The sequence below is a fragment of the Emydura macquarii genome, unplaced genomic scaffold (assembly GCF_026122565.2).
Source record: "Emydura macquarii macquarii isolate MOO-44397 ecotype Brisbane River unplaced genomic scaffold, CSIRO-AGI_Emac_v2 contig_2636, whole genome shotgun sequence".
Classification (NCBI taxonomy): domain Eukaryota; kingdom Metazoa; phylum Chordata; order Testudines; family Chelidae; genus Emydura; species Emydura macquarii.
Genome location: NW_027132773.1, coordinates 37,310,555 through 37,329,243, shown reverse-complemented (window position 1 = coordinate 37,329,243; position 18,689 = coordinate 37,310,555). Strand labels below are relative to the sequence as shown.

The 18,689-nt window shown below is 43.1% G+C and overlaps 1 protein-coding gene across 5 annotated transcripts in view; it reads right to left on the bottom strand.

Moving 5' to 3' along the window:
- Positions 1–18,689, bottom strand: part of ATXN7L1 (ataxin 7 like 1) — a 208,843-nt gene that overhangs the window by 75,513 nt on the left and 114,641 nt on the right. Inside the window, exon 1 of one of the 5 annotated variants that reach the window (XM_067564470.1) lies at positions 9,252–9,273. The exons of the other annotated variants lie outside the window; for them this stretch is intronic. The gene's annotated coding sequence lies outside the window, so the exon portion shown is untranslated. Of the gene's footprint in view, positions 1–9,251; positions 9,274–18,689 lie in introns of those variants that run through there. 5 annotated transcript variants of the gene reach the window in all.

The window sequence follows — 18,689 nt, the reverse complement described above, 5'->3', positions numbered from 1 at the left end:
CAAATTAATTTAACACATATCAATTCAAAGACAATTTTAAAAAATGACTGATCATCTACACATTCATAGCATTTGACTTTAATAGAGTTACTCCAGATTACACTAAGGTAACAATAAAATTTGGCCTCATTCATATCAGTGAAGAGGCTCCTTTTTTATAGTCTCCCTGACCATAAGGATGAACTTTCACCTTCTGTGTTACATTGTGAGTTATGTGATATATATAATTTAAAAACAAAGTTTTCTCCTTCCTTCAATAATTATACATTAGTTGTTTTAAAAACCACTAATGATTGTAAGAAAAGGGTCAGGTGTCACCCCTTGCACCGCCCTCACCTTTCTGCTTTAAAACTACCAGTAAAACTTTGTACTTACATTTCTTTAAATGCATTAACTAAGTCACAGAACACACACAGCCAACAGGCAAGTATCCTCATCTTACAGATAAGAAAAACTGAGGCAAAGAAATACTAGGAGGATGGAACATTAAAATGAATAGGTAGATTAGATAACGTGGGTTGCTCAAGGCTACACAATGAGCCAAAGATTAGAAATCCTAATTCTTCACTCCCTTCACTGTGCTCAGTCCACTAGATCAAAGTTCATAGATCATGTTATTTGGGCCCTGCCCTTTAATAAGATGCTTCACTGAAATACAGTCATGATAGTTTCATAGGTAAATTTACTGGACATAATCTTATCTTCCATAGACATGTTTTACATACATCATCTAGAAGTTTTGGCCTGGTTTGTACACACTTAGAAGGACTGCCCTAAATAGAGTCAGCTAAAACCCACCTGAACAGACAAGGCCAAACCTGCTCTAACATGCAGAAAATATCTATTCTTCAGGTTTCCACCTATAACATAGCACTAGACTGCAACTGAGAAAAAACATGCCTTATCATTTTTAGAAGACCTGTGCTCTTGTTGTACTTAAACGAGTAATACAAAGCAGTGTTTTGTTCAATGACAGATGTCAAGGCCATTCAACCCCAGTATTTTACTGTTCCCCCACAAAAATCCAGGGCAAGTAAGCTAACTTTTTCTTGTTACAGCATAGTATGGTAACTGTGACAGTCAGGTAAAAGATCTTTTCTTTTTTAAATCTTCTGTCATGTATAGCCCAATCCATTCTTGGCACTCCAACAGCAGCAGCCAGTGAAACCACAATACCTAAGTCTTTCTATATTAATAATAAAAACTACATTTAGCATTTTTTTTAAAAAACCTTTGCTCTCCTGTTCTTTCCACTCTGGTTAGTTGTTCCTCATGCCCCCAAACGAGCGCTCCTCTAGTATTCTGGCTTCAATTTTTGGAAACGTGCCCCCATCTGCTGCACACTTTTTCCCAGGTTCTCTAGATCTCATGCCTTTTACCCCACTCCTTTTGCCTCTCACCAGTGGTCAGGAGTTTTTTTCTTTTCTTTTCTGAAGAACAGACTGCAGCAGTTAGCCCAGAAGTCCCCAGAGCCAGTCAGAAGTAAATGTTATAAAAAAAAAAATCACATCTAGCCTAATGTCTGGTCACCATCTTGCTAGATGAGTAAATCCACAGAGTCTCTCCCCACACACCATGCTTACAGGCTCTCTGTACTAGTTTGCTCATGCCCACTATTTTCAAAAAACAAACATCATAGCTCAGCTTACAATAATTTTCTGTCAGTTTTCAAAATGGACATAAATCAGCATGGAAGTTTTCAATTCAATTAACATATAAATTGTACTCTACACAGGAAAGTAAAAAACTGGAGATTTTCAGAGGAAGTTTAGCTTGCAGTCAGGTCCACATAACAAATAAGGATACAATCCTGTCCTTAGATATAGGACTATGATACACATGTGCTGGCCAGTCAGTGACAGAAAATGCATGACGAGTGCAGAACGGAAGATTTCTTACTAATAATTTCCTTTCTGCTAACAGCGGCTCCCACAGTTCTTGATGTCGAGGCTACCTTCCTCTCTCTGTAGCTCACAGAGATGGATCAGAGTTGTGGAGCCGCTTACTCTGGCCACGTCTCCCCAGCTCATGATGAGTTCTTCTCAAGCTGTGAAACTTGCATAATATTAACAACAAATATTTGACAACTAAATAACTATGTACACTAGACCAAGGAAGACTGTCACATCATAATGATTCCACCTAATAGCTGACCATCAACTCGTGAGCCATCCACGGATGATAGAACTGTGGATGCTGCTAGAGAAAGAAAATTATTAGAAAGAAATTTTCCGTTCTACAGCCCAGCACCTCCTTCCATTCTTGACGTCTGGGAAGTAGCGAACAGCAAACAGATGTAGAAAGGGTTATAGAAAAAGTCAGAAAAAGGACAATGGTATCCCCTCCCCTACTGATAATGTTTGCTCAAAGGGCAAAATAATTTCTGGACCACCACCTGCAGTACCTTCCTGCCAAAACATGCCTCTGCAAGGACAGGAAGTCCACTTTGTAGTGCTTGATAATGGCGGTAGCATTTGACCAGGTGGCTGCCTTACAAATTTCCACTGTGTATGCATTAGCAGTTTCTGCCCACGTAATCATGTGGAACTAACGGGATCGTGTGGATTGTGTCCTGACCCCTTCTGGAACCGGAATCTCTGATGCCTTGTATGCTTCCAAGGTGCATAATCGACCTACCAAAGGAGGATTTGGAGGCTCTGAATTGTCTTTGGCATTTTGAAGGATACAAACAGGACACCTGATCTCCTCCTGGACTCTCTACATTTGAGGTAAATTTTCAGAGCCCTTTAGACACCTAAGGTGTGCCACCCTCCTTGGTGTGATGCTGTGGCTTTGGACAGAATGAAGGGAGAGTCACCTCTTGGGAAGTATGGAAGGAAGAGCTCACCTCTGGGACAAACGATACTGGAGTTCTGAGCACCATCCTTTCTGCATGAAAAACACAGCATGGTTCCTTCATACAGAGCACCACCAGCTCTGACGCTCGCCTGAGACAAGATGATTATCAGAAAACATGTTTCGATGGACAAATAAAATGCTGACACTGACATCAGTGGTTCGAAGGGATGGGTTGTCAGACCTCTCAGCACAAATGGCAACACTTTGGAAAAAGAGATCTAATTGCTGGCTTGACTATCCAGACTGCCCCAAGGATTCTGTCTAACTGGGGGTTGTCTGCCAGGAGAACCTATGGATCCTGTAAACATCATGCTACTAAGGGCAGATACCTGACACACAATGGTGCTGGTTTGGAGACCTTTGCTAAGTCCTTCCTGGAGAAAATCCAAGACAGATGGAATCCCTGGATTCCTGGGGCAGTGGATCTCAACTTTCCAGATTACTGTACCCCTTTAAGGAGTCTGATTTGTCCTGTGTATCCTCAAGTTTCACCTCACTTAAAAAATACTTGCTTACAAAATCAGACATAAAACTACAGAAGTGTCACAGCATGACATTACTGAAAAATGGCTTCCTTCCTCATTTTTACCATATAATTATAAAATAAATTGATTGGAATATAAATATTGTGCTCACATTTCAGTGAGTACAATATAGAGCAGTATAAACAAGTCATTGTCTGTATGAAATTTTAGTTTTGTGCTAAACTTTGCTAGTGCTTTTTATGTAGCCTGTTGAAAAACTAGGCAAATATCTAGCTAGATGAGCTGATGTACCCCGGAAGACCTTTGCGTACCCTCAGGAATACGTGTATATCTGGTTGAGAATCACTGTTGTAGGGTTTGCTTTGCATTCTTTGCACCAGCCAGAAAATTTGGTCCACACACAGGAGTGTGCTTTCAAGGTTTATACTCTTCTAGAATGTGTTCTGATGACTTTGGAGGACAGACCCAATGATACTAGCACTTCCCTTTCATTACGCAGGCTGTTAGTTGCAACAGTTTCAGGTTCAGATAAAGCAGAAGACCTTGTGCGAAGATACTGTCTTTCTTTGGGAGTTGTAGTATCAATCCCAATTTCAGCTCTATCAATTCCAAAAGCCAGGGTTCCCTCAGTCAATGTAGGGTTACCGATATTACTGTTGCCTGTTCTGGTTGTATTTTCACCACTTTCTCTAATAATGGGAAGGGTAGAAATGCATAACGTGATAAGGCATCTGTACCCAGGGATCTGGGGTCCACTTTCCTGGTGAAGTACTTTGGTCTCTTCACATGGTTTGTGAATAGGTTGGTTGAGGGCAGGCAGAACAATTGGACAATTAACTCGAAGCCTTTTTTGATGCAGGCACCATTCTGAGTTGCTCACCTTGTGCCTGCTGAGCCAGTCCGCCTTCCAGTTCAGGTCTCCCTTTGTGTGAACTACTGAGGGAAAAGAGAGAATGCTCTGCTCACTGCATGATTTCTATCACTTCTGCATGTAGCTTGGGCTTCTCGCTCCTTCTTGGTTATTCACACATGCAACCATGGTCATGCCATCTGACTGACTCAGGACATGCTTCCCCGCTAGGCTGGACAGAAATCTTTGTGGCGCAGTTTGACTGCTTTTAATTCTAGGAGGCTTATGTTGTGGATCCTTTCCTCTAGGTTCCAGATGCTAGGAACCCCAAGTGCCCTCCCCAGGCTGGCATTGGTTGCAAAGATTAGGGGATCTGGAAGGCATATGGGAATACCCCTACAGACACTGCCACTGACTGACCACCATTTTAAGAAGTTGATCACTTGCGCCAAAACTTTCTCTTGATCTTTCACGCGTTCTGGGGAGTGGTCCCATGCCCTGAAGGCTCCTGATGTGTGATTATGCCCATGGAATGATCCCCAGGCACAATTCTAGGATGCCTAATACTTGAAGGCTCAACGCTAGAGTGGGCCTCTTGCAGCTCCACAATAGTGGAAGAAGGTCCTGAATTGTCTAGAACCTCTCTAGAGAAGGGCATATCCTTGCTATTGAGGTGTCTGCATCCAATTGTGAGTTATTTTGGTGGATGGAATCAAAGAGCTTTTCTTGATATTGATAATAAAGTCAGGGGCCTGCAGGAGATTCTGGGTGCTATTGCTGGGGACGGAGCTCTGATTGAGATGTCGTCTGGGAAGGGATACAGATGGATCTCCTGTTACCTGAGCCTGGCTAGGATTTCTACTTATATCTTTATAAAGACCCATGGGGCCGATGACAAGCCGAATGGGAGCGTCCAATATTGATAATGCTTCCTACTGTAGGCAAATCTTAGGAACCTGCAATAGCAGAGCATGATAGGGATGTGGAGATACACATCTGCCAGAACTACTGAAGTCAGAAAATTCCCCTGGGAAAGAGATTACACCATAGAGGTTAAGGTCTCCATCCAGAGCTTTGTTTTTTTCATCCATTTGTTGAGACTTCTGAGATCTAGAATGGCTCCAATTCTCCCGTATGCTTCTGAATGAAGCTCCTAAGGATAGAACTTCTCTTGCGAGGGGATAACCGTATCTTTAGCCAAGGATGATAGGGCAGCATCAACATTTGGTATCTCAGTAATTGGCACGTTTGGTTCCTGGATCCTATAGAACCTAAGATCATTTCTGTTAATGTGCTTGCCCTTGTCTGGCTTATCCTATTCATCCCTGATTACCTACTCAAAAGAGGAGTGTAGGAGAATTGCAGCGGGGAGGATTTTGAAGGGAGACATTTCCTCAGAGGCTTACTCTCAGGATTTTTCCAGGCTGAATCTGAATATTGGATACAACCTTGTTGCACATAGCCTCGAATTTCTCAGGGGGAAAAAAAAATTCTGTGGAGTCTTTCCCCGGTCCTGATCAGACTCAGAGCCCAACAATTTCCCATCCTCTGTAGAGGAGTGGAAGGAAGAGGAGTCAGAGTACACACACTGCCTAGATATTATGCTCTTTCTTTTTTGCTTTCTGTGATTTTTTTTTTTTTTTTTAAGCTTGCGTAAAGAACATGCAAGCTCTGGTGTGGCTTTGGTGAGACCTTTTGTGGTTAGCCTTGCTGAGGGCTTGAAGTCCTCTCACGAGATCTCTGAGTCCTCGCCTGCTGGGTCCCATTCCCCTGGGGAAAGGGGAGGGAAAATGCTTCCAGAGCTCTCCTGGCCAAACTGGGAAGGAAGATTATGCTTATGAGCCCTGCTTCTTTTCCCAGGGTGCTCAGGACCTCTTTTGGAATAGGCGGGGGGGAATTTTTTGACCCCACAAGTCCCCCCTCTCTCTGTTCTTCAGGGGCCACTTGAGATTTGTCCCTTGAGTCAGCTGACTGGTGTGTGCTTGTTTTTGGAGCCTCTCCATGCTCTGCACATAGACTCCTGGTCCATTTTTCCCACACTGGAGCTGCAGCTGCTCTGGTGGGTCAGGGATCCGACAGCCCTGTCTGACCCATGGTCCTGGGACCCACCAGTTAGGGACAGAAGGCTGGATGCAGTCTGGGCACAACTCCCCACCTGCAGAGCCTGGGAAGGCAGTCTCACAGCTGGAATATGATTTGGATTTCATCTGGTGCTTTTAAGGCTGCTCTGCCATACCCCGCAGGTGCAGAAAACCCAGCATGGAAGCACTGCAGCTGAGGCTCCAGGAGAGTTCCTAACACCCACCTAAAAAGTGGCCCAGAGAAGGAGGGACTGGAAGGGAGAACACTGCTCACCACTGCCCCAAATTTTGACAAAAAGGCCCCGCTTAGGCAAATGTGAAGAAAGTGGGAGCTGTAACTGCAATCTGCATGCTGCCAGAGAGGCAGAGAAACTGGAAGCAAGCAGAAGATGAGGTAGTGTGACCAGACCATGCAGCTCCAAAACTTTGATCTGCCCCTGTGAGTTGCAGAGACAAGAGAGCAGCCCAGATGTCAAGAATTGTGGCTGTAAGAATTAGCTACAGAAGCTAATTTTCCAAGATTTTCAACATGTGCGCTGTTTCAGTGGTATTAAGTCCCAATTTATTTATTTTTCTATCACAGTAGCACCAATCAGAATTGGGGCACCACTGTGCAGAATGTTGTATAAACATATTAAAATTAGTTACTGCTGGTCATAGGGTGAACTGGTTCTTTAAGATGGGTGGGGCTCAGCCTTACCTGTGCCAGGGTTAGCCTGCCTCCACAGGTTGAGGGATTGAGAATACTAGGGTCTGTGATGGGGACTAAGAACTAAGCCTGCTGGGAGATAAGGGCAGTCTGGGATCAGTCAAGGGAGAGACTCCAAGGAAAGTAGACTTGTGAGTGAGTGCTCTATTAACAAGCAGGAAGAACAACCACGGAAGGGCTAGGAGGTGGCGTAGGCTGAGCATCTATCCAGACATTCTATGAAGAAGGCCTGGGAGAGAAGCCTGCAGGAAGCATCAGCCAAGTAGGAAGACTAAAGGAAAAGGACGCCTGTTAGGAAGAAAGTCTCAGCGGGAACAGGACTATGAACCCTCTCCTAAGGATGGTGAGTCAGCTAGAAAGACTGGGTGGATTATTTTATGGTTCTGTGAACTATGTTAATAAGACAGACTCCTAAAAGGGAGGGTTATTGAGAAAACACTTGCAGTGCGAAGTCTGATTTCCTGGGGAAGGGGAAACTGGGGCAAAGAGCAGGCCTGAAGCCAGACTGGGTAAGTCCCTGCTACACTGTTCTAAGGAGTTTACAATCTAAATTCTTTCCATGGAGTTACTTCAGATTTGCACACCTGTGAAAGCAGAACGTTTTCTATTGATTTTAAAAGTGGGAAATACAATCCAACCTATGTCAAAGCACTTAGACCAAACGGAGGTGAAGGCTGTTGTCTAAGTTTTAGTACCTCCATGAATAGGGCAATATAACTGCTGTGGTTTTGAATTTGTCTTGGTGTGAGTTACTGATTACTATCTGATGGTAGTGATGCAAAAATGTGCATTTGCCATGAATGTTATGGTGCTAATCAGCCTGGGTTCCTCTTAATAGAACACAGTGTGACTTACTGAAGCCAAAAAGAAAATAATTCATATCACAAATTAAAACACAAGTTAGGCAACTAACCCCAAAGATGGCAGAAGCTGGGAATTCAAACAAACACCGTTAGCAGTGGAGCAGAGGGGAGAGGTTGCTGGGGCCAAACTATGTGGCTTCCTGTTTTTGACTACAGTTGCTAATTACCTGTTAACCATTCAGATCAGAAACTTGCAATTGCAATTTTAGTATCTGTGAAAGTAGAACTTCACTTCTTTTTAGACAGAATATTTAAAAAAAAAAAAAGAAAAAAAAGAAAACCTGGAGAACACAGGCCATAGGATGAAAAAATCTGAAAAAAGGGTCTTTATAGAATTATCTATTTATCTTAGGTACTTATATAAACCCCCACTCCTGTAGTATCTGAGCTCTTCACAATCTTTAATGTATTTGTCCTCAAGTACTATTGCCTTCATTTTACAAACAGAGAAATTGAGGTACAAAGACTAAGTGTCTTGCCCAAGGTAACACAGGAAGTCTGTGACAAAGCAGGGAAATTCTGGGTCTCAAGAGTTCCAGGTGAGTACTTTAACCACTGAACCATCCTTCCTCCCTGTCCTTAAACACCCTATCCTTAAGTCCAGCTAATTCAATGGAAAACTTATTAAAATAATATATCTATAACATCACTAACAGCTACATATATCATCAACCACTGTGTGAAACAGATGCGAACTAGTAATGTAAAAGCCTAACTGTTTAAATGGTAAATCAGCTATTTAAACGTTTTAAACAGCTGATTACGTTTAAACTGGGGGCAGGGAGGAGCCGCTGAGACCCCCGAGCCAGAGCAGCTGGGCAGCTCTGGCTCACAGGAGGCATGGAGCCCAGCAGGGGGGAGTGTATGCACCGGAGCCCAGAGGTGGGGCTGGTAGCCACAGCTGGGTTTGGCGCTCCACAAACCAAAGCAGCTGCCAAGGAGCCCTGCGCAGTTCCCCCCGCAACTGCAGAACCAGGGGGAGCCACAGCTGGGCTCGGCTCAGCTCCCCGCCAGCAAGAGCTGCCCAGCTACAGCTCTACGGCAGAGGAGCCGCAGCTAGCCAGCTCTCGTTTGGCAGTGAGGAGCCGAGCCCAGCACAGCTCCCCCAACCACGTTTAAACATTCTATTTTTACAATGTTTAAACGGATTTTTTTTTTAAAACGAATTTTTACATCCCGAATGCAAACCTGAATGTTAACTTTTAAAAACTCAGTCAGCAAGGCAATAAGGGAAGAGTTACAGTTGGAAAATCTCAGAGTTTAATTTAAGGAAAACAAGGTAGCAGAATGTATACCACCTACACTGAGACACTTTGCTTGGCCACAGTATCAGCTACAGCATTAATTAATTCCCCAGTGAAATGCAAAGATGAAAATGGCAGGAAGCTAAAACAAGTTTCTTACCTGTTAATTGCTTCCTGTGAGGCAGGCCACTCCAGGGCAGGCTACAGGGTTTAGTCCTTCCTCTCTGTCAATCAGGAAGCAGTGAATACCAGAAGAGATTTTATGCTCTGCAGACCTTCCTGAAGGTTGTCCCTCCTCAAAATGAATACACTCATAGTTGAACAGGACCCTAGACTAATCAGAGATAGATAGGGATCTTTCTGGATTAGAAAAGTTTAGGATTTAACGGATTCCTTTTCAGCTATGGGAGTACCTCAACTCAAGAGGCAGAAAAAGGACAACATGCAAGACAGTCTAGTGGGCATGAAAAATGTCAGCTGGGATCAACTGACTTGCTTGATCACTGAACTCCGCAGTCTATATTTGCAGATGGGTCACAGGCAACAAGCCTTCTTAAAGTTTAAAAGCTTACTGGGTTAGTCTGCCAATTGGTATTCAGACACTCCAGCACACTTAGCCAGCAATGGCTAACAAGTGAGCCAAAAGGAAGCCAGGGCTAAGCTGATCACAGCTGGAAGTTGCCCTTTGTACAGTTCATACTGGCAATGGCCTCCTAACTCTACTATACAAAAAAGGTCACTTAGGGAGAGATAAAGGACTCTTTTCACTACCCAAACACAATTTCAACATCTGCAGTTCTTCGTCTGGCTGATGTAAATGTAGGGCAAGTATAATTTTACATTCCGATGGTTAAGCAAGATAATTGTGTCTGGAGTAAATGAGTGTATTGCTGTGATGCCTCCTTCATATTTGTGAAACAGGCATTAGGTTGTTATATGTTCCATGGTCCGTTCTAGGTGACTACAGTCACACACTGGAGAGTCTTTAATTTTCCATTTTTGCAGCAAGTATCTGCATCTGCCATGGTTGTGCAGATGCGGTTTAAAGTTGCCCTTAAGCATTGTGGGAGATTGAAGCAAGGGACCTTCTGTGTCAGGTCTTTTACGAGGGGATTATTTGCAATTTATCGTAAACTCCATTTGGCTTTCCAAGCTTCATCAGGGTTGAAATTGCATTGTTGAAGGTTAAACGTGTGGGTCCAAAAAAGCTTAGGCAATTTCAAGCAGGGGTGAGGGACACTGCAGTATGCCATACTTTCTAAGGCTACAACTCTATTGCCCTCTTCCCTCCCCCAAATAACAGCATTTAGTTTTTTCTCCAAACTTTATATTATAACCAACAGTGAGAAATAAATCACTGTCCCTGTTCATGTCACAGGGAATTATGGAACTTTTAACTCACAGAGTATGCCAACAATGCAATCAAAGATGCAATAGCAACATGGGTTGGTGTACCTACACTACCTTAATTTAGCTAGTACAACTAAATATGGTGAAGATGCCATGGCACAAGCTTCAGCATGGGCTGTATAAACACTCTAAGGACCGTGGGTACCTACTTGCATTGCCAGCCTGTGTTGAAACCTGTGCCATCATATCTTCTCTGCTATGTTTAACCATGCTAGCTAGATGAAACCTAGCGGAGATACACTAACCTGTGCTTGCAAGTACACCTTTAATTGCAGCACAGACATATTCTTTGACTTTACAGGTGCTCCTGAAAGGAAGAGGGGAGGGTTATTGCTCTTTTTTGTTATCCTTTTTGGGGCAAGAACTATTTCTTCCTTGTATTTAGAGTCTAGCACATTTTAAATGCTACTGCAAACAGAACAATAAAATATGAAAGGAATCAAACTGTTTCTTCTGTTTGTTTTTCTTGTAATACTATTGACAACTAGAGAACTAGTAGGATTATGATATTAAAAGTACTAAAAAAGTGAAATTGGAGAACAGAAAAGGGAAAAATTTTAATTTTAGCATCTACTTAATTTTAACATCAGCTGAAGAATTTAGAAGAAAGATCTTTGTTAAACATCCAACAAACTCCATCAGTATAGTGCTGAAAAAGTTCCTAGTTCTCAGGTCCTCTAAGGAGACCTCCAGTAGAAACAGGGAAAGTACAATATAAGGGAAGGTGATAAAATGTTTCTTCCTCCTCTTGTAAGTGACAGAATTAAATCTCCAACTCAAATTTATGGAGGCAGGTGGGAAACAACAGGAGAAAGCAGCTATATTATAGCTAGAATGACAGCGTCTCTGATAGTTAAGAACTGAAACCATTAAGCAAACTTAGGATTGTACCCAAGGTTCAACTTTTCTAAAATTTGAGCAAATACATCCAAGACACTTTCCTCATTGTGGATCATTGTTATACTAAATTTCAATGTTGTTCTTCTTTGCCTTTGCCTTATCCTATTAGGATTGGCAGCTCTTGTTCTTCATCTCCAAGTGTTCCTGAGAAGTGCGTCTTCCAAGCTCACACTGTCTCCTTTAGCACCTCAAACCACCTTTTTCTGGGCCTTCCTTGTGGTCTTTGTCCTAGGACTACTAGATCACACACTCTTTGACCAACATATCTCAAGTCTTGTCATCTCATATGACCGAACCAGCTCAGTCGATACTACTTCAGCTTTTCCATGAAGGCTACCTGCATCATGGCTCATACTGTTTCACTGTGTAGCCTATCAGCTCTCATCTTACCCAATGTCCCACCTGAGCATTATCATTTCAGCAATATAAAGTACTTGTTCCCTCTTCCTCAGTGGCCGTCATTCCAACCCAAACATCATGGCTGCCATAACCATGATGTTATACACTTTGGTCTTTTGTTTATTTGGTACTGTATATTCTTATTGAAGAGAATTCCTGTTGACTCCCTCCATTTGCACCAAGTGCTCAACATCCACATTAGGGCGACCAGATAGCAAGTGTGAAAAATCAGGAAGGGAGTGAGGGGTAATAGGTGCCTATATAAAACAAAGCCAGGAATATCGGGACAGTCTCTATAAAATTGGGATATCTGGTCACCCTAATCCACATCCACATTCCTATCACAACTTAACACTGAACTGAAGTATTTAAATTGGACAGATTTTAACTCTCTACTATCTACTTTTACTGGCTTCTCATTGTCTGTGTCAATGAAGCATCACATATATTCTGCCTTCTGTTATTCAAGTCATAAATTTCAACCTTCCATCCCCTGCTGTGTCTTTTCTAGTGTGAATATGCTTAGTTTCAACTTCTAGTCATTGGATTTTATTATATCTTTGTCTGCTCGATCGAAGAAACCAAACAACGTTAAAGTGCACTATGGAACTTTTAATGTGTGCCAGCAGGGTCCACACAAGCCAGGCAATATGCAACATGTTGATGACTCTTAGAATTTACAACCTAGCTAGTGCAAAGGCCCTGTGCAGACCTAAAGTGGTAGGAAAAAGGTATATTATAGTATTTGAGCAATAATATGATCACCTAATTAAAGACAATTAGAGTGCAGACATAAAAGGGATCAAAGTTCAGATTAAACATGGAATCTCAACTGGGGCATTTCCTGATTTGAGATGTAACTAATCTCCTTTTTTTAAAAAAGGAATTAAATATATTATTTTCATGACCAATACAGTATAAAGCAATGGACCACTGGCCTGCTGTCTTCTCTGACACTCTTATGTCATATACAAAGTCATCTATTTTCTATTAGTTCACTCACAACATTATAAAATATTGAGCTACTGAGACCAGTTTTAAGAGAAGATTGCAATCTTCATGAAAACTGTTACCCCAGGAGAATAATGGTGGTGAGATTCTGTGTCATGCACCTTAAAGATATGTCTTCTCTGCAAATTGAAGGTCTATTTGTTTCTGCATATCCATGCTAGCTTTAATCTAGCTTTTGCAGGTAATAATAGTAGTGAAGATGTGGCAGCACAAACTTGTTTATGAGGTAGCAGCCTGAGTACAAGCCTGCTGGAGACCCTAGTATGCATTCTGGTTGCTAGTCCATACTACCATGTCTACACCACTGTTACTTGTGCTAGCTAGATTAAAGCAAGAATGGACATGCCTTTCCATGCTACAAACACAATCCACATGCAGTGAAGACATATTCTAAGAGGCACAGCACTAACTCACCACTAGAGGGAAGAGAGGGACAAAATGACTTTAAGCCACCCTTGCACCCACCTGGTTCTAGGCAGTTTTGGTGGCTGAAGCAAACCCCAGTACACCTTAAACAGCCCTGGAGAGTCTAAGTTATGGAAGTCTCTCCCCACCTGCAGCACTGCCCAGAATCTCCAAGGTGCTGTGCTCTCTGGGCCTGCATGGCCTCTACACCAGAGCTTGCGAGGGGGTTCTTAAAAGACAGCCTGCACCTATCTTCCTCAGTTTTTGCTATATGGGATTCTCCCTAGTTGTATCAACGGCTTAGAGCAGTGGTTCTCAACCTATTTACCATTGTGGGCCACATACACAGATCTCCGCATCTATAAAATATATATACTACCTGTAGTGTCCTGAGGATGTCACATGGGCCACAGCTATGTGCTGACTGGGCCGTGGGTTGAGAACCACTGGCTTAGAGAGACCCTTCACATTTCTCTGGCCCTTCACCTGGCATAAAGGAACCATAGCAGGGGATGAAGACCTAATCCTAGATCTTTCCCCAACAAGTCCTGCTATTATCATATTGAGTCTTTCAAAGGCACTTTTTCTAGTGATTTTCAGAGCACAGAATAGGGCATACTGGTATGAATCCTTATTGAAAGGAGAGTTTCTCTGTACTCATTGACCGCAGGCTTTCCACTTAGACACTGCAGATTTCTATAGTCCTAGATATCTTTGTCTTTATACATGTATACTCATACCAACATCCTTCTCTATTTCAGTAAGAGATTGCTGTAACTGTTACATTGAGCAAAAGAGCCAAAGCTAACAGGTTTCACACACATGTGCCCAACTGAAACATTCCTGAGCTCTTCATTCTAATGCCACTGTTTCTAGTCAGTGGTGGGCAAGCAGAAAAGAGACTCTCATACAATTTAGGCCCAAATCTGGATCCAATTTTAAAATATGCTGTGACAGCCTCCCGTTCATCTGTGGGCAGGATTTTCCCATTAATGACCATGAGAATCATGTGCCCAGACAAGAGGGGAGTATATGCCCCCTACACTCTGTTGCAAAATACCATTCAGGTTCTAGATTTTTAAAAAATTTAGCTCAATCACCTATGAAAGAGAGACCTTTTAAGGCTGACAAAACAATGCTATGAGCTCCCCCTACTGGATCTACATAAGCAATCAATCTAAAATACCATACCCTGAGCTATTCTGACAACACGTACAAAGAAGGAAGTAAACGAGAGACATGTTATACATGCACATCCCCTAATGTTTTTAACCCATTTTTTCCCACCTCACCAAGTAATATATAAGGATCTTAATCCTGAGGTCCTTGCTCAGATTTTCACTCAGTTATTATTCAGGCAAGTCTGCAATGCCGTCAATGAGAGTTTGCCTGCATAAGAACTGAAAACTGAGCAAGCACTTCAGTACTTGACCCAAAGTGAACAGCAAGTATAAAACAAATGTTAACCGTAGATTTGGGTGATTTCAAACAAGCTGATGTGCAGAGCTTGTTTCTCTATAAAAGATCAATTGTTACATTTGACAAATATCTTGAAGTAGTGCAAGACATACCTGGTGGGTCAAATATTAAATCCTGAAGATTTTGTTATTTTCATATTACACAATAGCATCAGAAGCCCCAGTCAGGATCTGGATCCCATTATCCCAGGTGCTCTAGGAACACAAGGCCAACAATGTTCTGTTATTAAATTTGTTTGTGGTTTTTTTCCTCATAAGTGTTCAGATGCCACAGTGATGGCACCACGTAAGTCAGGCTCTGCTGCAACAGAGTTCTTTGAGGGGAGGTAGCAATGGCCACGTCCCTATATACCAGACCACTGAAGCATTGCACAACAAGATTTTTTTTCATCCACTGAACCTTATTTTGAGCATATAAATTCAAAACTTATTATTTGATGCCTCTGATGAGGTATTCAAAACCCACACTTGTAAGTTTAACAGCTGCTCTGGGTTCAGGCAGCCCCATCCCACCTCAGCTGCAAATCATGCATGGCTTAGAGAAGGAGCTCAAAAAGAGAACAGGCCAGATCAGGTCAGCAGACAGTGGAAGTATATTTATCTGCATTCTGAGCTCCTACTGCTGACCCAGTTATACCTATGACAACATCTTGGATGCATCTCAAGTGATCTTCAGACAGATCTCCTGAACCAATGGAATCAGAGAAGAATTCCCTATTTTAGTCTGAAAAAGAAAGTTTGTCAATGACGCAGGGTCTTGTTTTACTCTTAAGTGACCTCTGCAGCAGAAATGGAGATAATGGGTGTTCTCCTTGATATTAAAGGGTACGTCTACACTTCAAGGTAAACCTAGCTTCAGACTGGGGTTTGAGCCCACACCTCTCCCCTTTCCGTCTACACACAAATCTCTCAGACTTGGGCTTGGACGCAGGATCCTGCAGGGTTGGAGATTTTGAGTCAGAGTCAAGTTGGGACCCAGGATTCGAGTCCTATTGCTCTGCACTGAAGATACAGCACCCCTGACTTGGGTCCTGGGAATTCACCAAAAGTATACCACAATCTCATGGTCCAACTTCCTTTGTCCTCTCTATCCCAAGAATCTCCAGTCGACTCCATGGAAATGGAAGCAGCCCCTCTTTGGGCAATGCAGCAGCTCGGTGAGTCAGTGTTTAACCTTTCCATTTTCTTCTGAACACCGAGTTGCAAACACACCATCAGAGCCTTCTGTGTTTGCAATGGAGGCTGAACCGAATAAGCCTATTGCAAAGCGTGCTGCTTGATGGTCATGGGAGCACAGCCAGACTTTGGTAAATCCCTGGTGTGAGGCCAGCAAAACAGTGGACTGTAGTAAAAATACCAGAAATGACCGTGCATACCAGCAAATAGCAAAGTAGCTTGCAGAGGAATTTATCGGACCAGTCCAAGGAAGTGGATTAAGTGGCTCAAGACTGAGTACAGGAAAACCAGGGACCAGGACCATACCTTGGGCAACTCGCCGACATCATGCCCATTTTATGATGGGTTTGACTGGGTGCTTGACACTGTGCCAAGCACAGAGCCAACCGAGGTGCACGATGACCTGGTCGGCTGAGATGGTGATGTGCTGGCCCCAGAATCCAGCATGGGGACTGATGGGCACCAGCAGCAGGCATTGAATGAAGACAGTGAAGTGACTCTGTTGCTGAAACCGGTTCCATAAGCGGCTTAGGAGTAGGAGCAGAAGCAGCAGCACATCCTGAGGCCATACTTGGAGGAACTGTTTGATTACCTTCTCTAAGGAACAGCCTGCAGCACACACAGAAGGGACAAAAGCTGCCCCTGAGCCTGGTAAGTTTCTGGCTCCATTTTAATGTTTATTTATATAGTTAAAGGAGGGATTTCCATTTTATGAACCAATTCAGAAGTTATTAGAAGTCTTGGCTAATAACATGTATCTGCTAATGGAGTATTGTATGTTTGTATACAGCAGCTTGGCTCCCCCCACTTCTCACCACGCGTAGTTAAAAATGGTGACTGGGAAATGCAAACAATAACATGCCTTGAAAGTGAATCTTTACTTTCCTAAAAGCAATAAACTTACATTGCCATGCCTGTTAATATGCACCTCTGTAACCACTCAATGGTGTAACAAGCAGCTGGGTAACAGTGAACAGGGGTTGTGGGTGGGGCGAAAGAAGTGAAAATATTTTCCATTTACAAATCTAATCACCTTCAGTTAAAGGTAGTCCACGCATTCCCATAGATGACAAAATCATTTGTGCCAAATTTAATTGGGCTTAGAAACTTTTTCCACAAATGCAGTGGAGAAAGAGAGGAAATAAAGAGATGGCTATGGAGTTCTATGTGCTTGTATACAGCCATAATAGGCTAGGCCACATGAAAGCTAACAAATCAGCCTGTTGATTCCCTCATGAATTCTGACTCAATCCTGAGTGCTGATGGCTGCAAACTATTCCTGAAGCAGGAACTCCAGATAGGTAGTCACATTTCAGGGGAGGGCATATTTTCCAGGGCCACCTCAGTAGCTGACTAGCCCACTGCACTCTACGCATAGATATGCTGTTCACTCACTATACGTTTGAATTCTTGGTTGCATACCCTGCAGGTTTCCCACCAGTAGGTTGGAATAACATCTCCCTTTGCCAGTTGGGCACCATCACAACTGTTATGTCCTCCAAAATATGGAAAGGCTGAAATGATAGAAAAAGCTTTCGCAGCAGGGACACTGTTGGCACCTCCCTGCCCAAAACCCAAGTAGCTCTGCAATTTCTAGAAAATACAAAACAGCTTTAAATTTTTAACTTAGCATGGTCTCTGGACGTCTTCTGCTGCAATTAAATCCAGCTATGTCCAGGGAGCTTCTGTGGTCTGAACCATCCCTCTCATAATATACTGAGGTTCAGTTTAGAAAAGAAACATTTTATGTCCTTGAAATTCCACAAGGATTTTTTCCATGCTCCTGCACTGAACTATTTGAGACAGTAACCCTCTGTGTCTTGTCCTATTCCAGGCCCCTTGCCTTCTGCTGGCTGCTGTACCTCCACAGCTCATCCACACTGCAGCAGAAGCCAGAGTCACTGTATTTTCATGAACCAATCCAGGAGGGAACGTTTCTGTGATGAAAGTATGATTGAAGTTCTGGACAACAAGCAGGCCCATATCAAAGACAGAGGGACTTACAGCTAGAGGAAAGGCATGGTGAGAGGCAAAAAGAAAGGCTCAGGCTGGCTACACAGGACAGGGTTTCAGCACAAGAGCAGACACTTGCTTCGCAGTTCCTGGAACAGGAATGGAGGCTAGAGGAGGAAAGAGAGCTCAGCAGACAGAACTGTCTAAGTGGCTGATATCACTAATAGCCACAAGAATACTGGTGCCTGTTGCATCACTAGGGTCCTATGAAATCCGTGTTAACGAGAACACAGATGGAATCGTGGAATCAAAACAACAACACGAAATCCAGGCTCTCCCTGGCACTAGAACTACAGTGGCAGGCAGGGCTGGAGGTAAGAGACCAGCGTGCACAGGGAGGGTATGCAGGGGGCCAGGGCCATGAAGGAGTGTAGGGATTAGCAGCACCTGCAATTTAAGGGCAGCTTCTGAGAACTCAGTTCCTTGCTGTGTCAGTTTCACGTTGGGAGTTGCAGCTGAGGTGCTCCTCTGGGACCCTGGCATCACATTAAGGGAGAAGCTGAAATTCCCTTGGGGCGCTGTGTCAATACAAGTATTCAGTGCCCAAGCAAGCACAGGTTCACATGAAAGGACCTCTACATGCTCCTTTATGTGGCATCAAAGACACACATACAGACACAAAATGAGAATACATATATATGTGTTTTCGCCCTTCTCAGCCACCGCAGATCAACTGACAGTTGCTTAGAGACACAGCCGGCTGCTACGACTAGTGCAGTTTCCTCTCTATGGCTCAGTACACAATTTAAACATGTCTAAAAGGCATTCTATAACTGGAAAATGCTCATCAAAAAAGCTAAGAAATG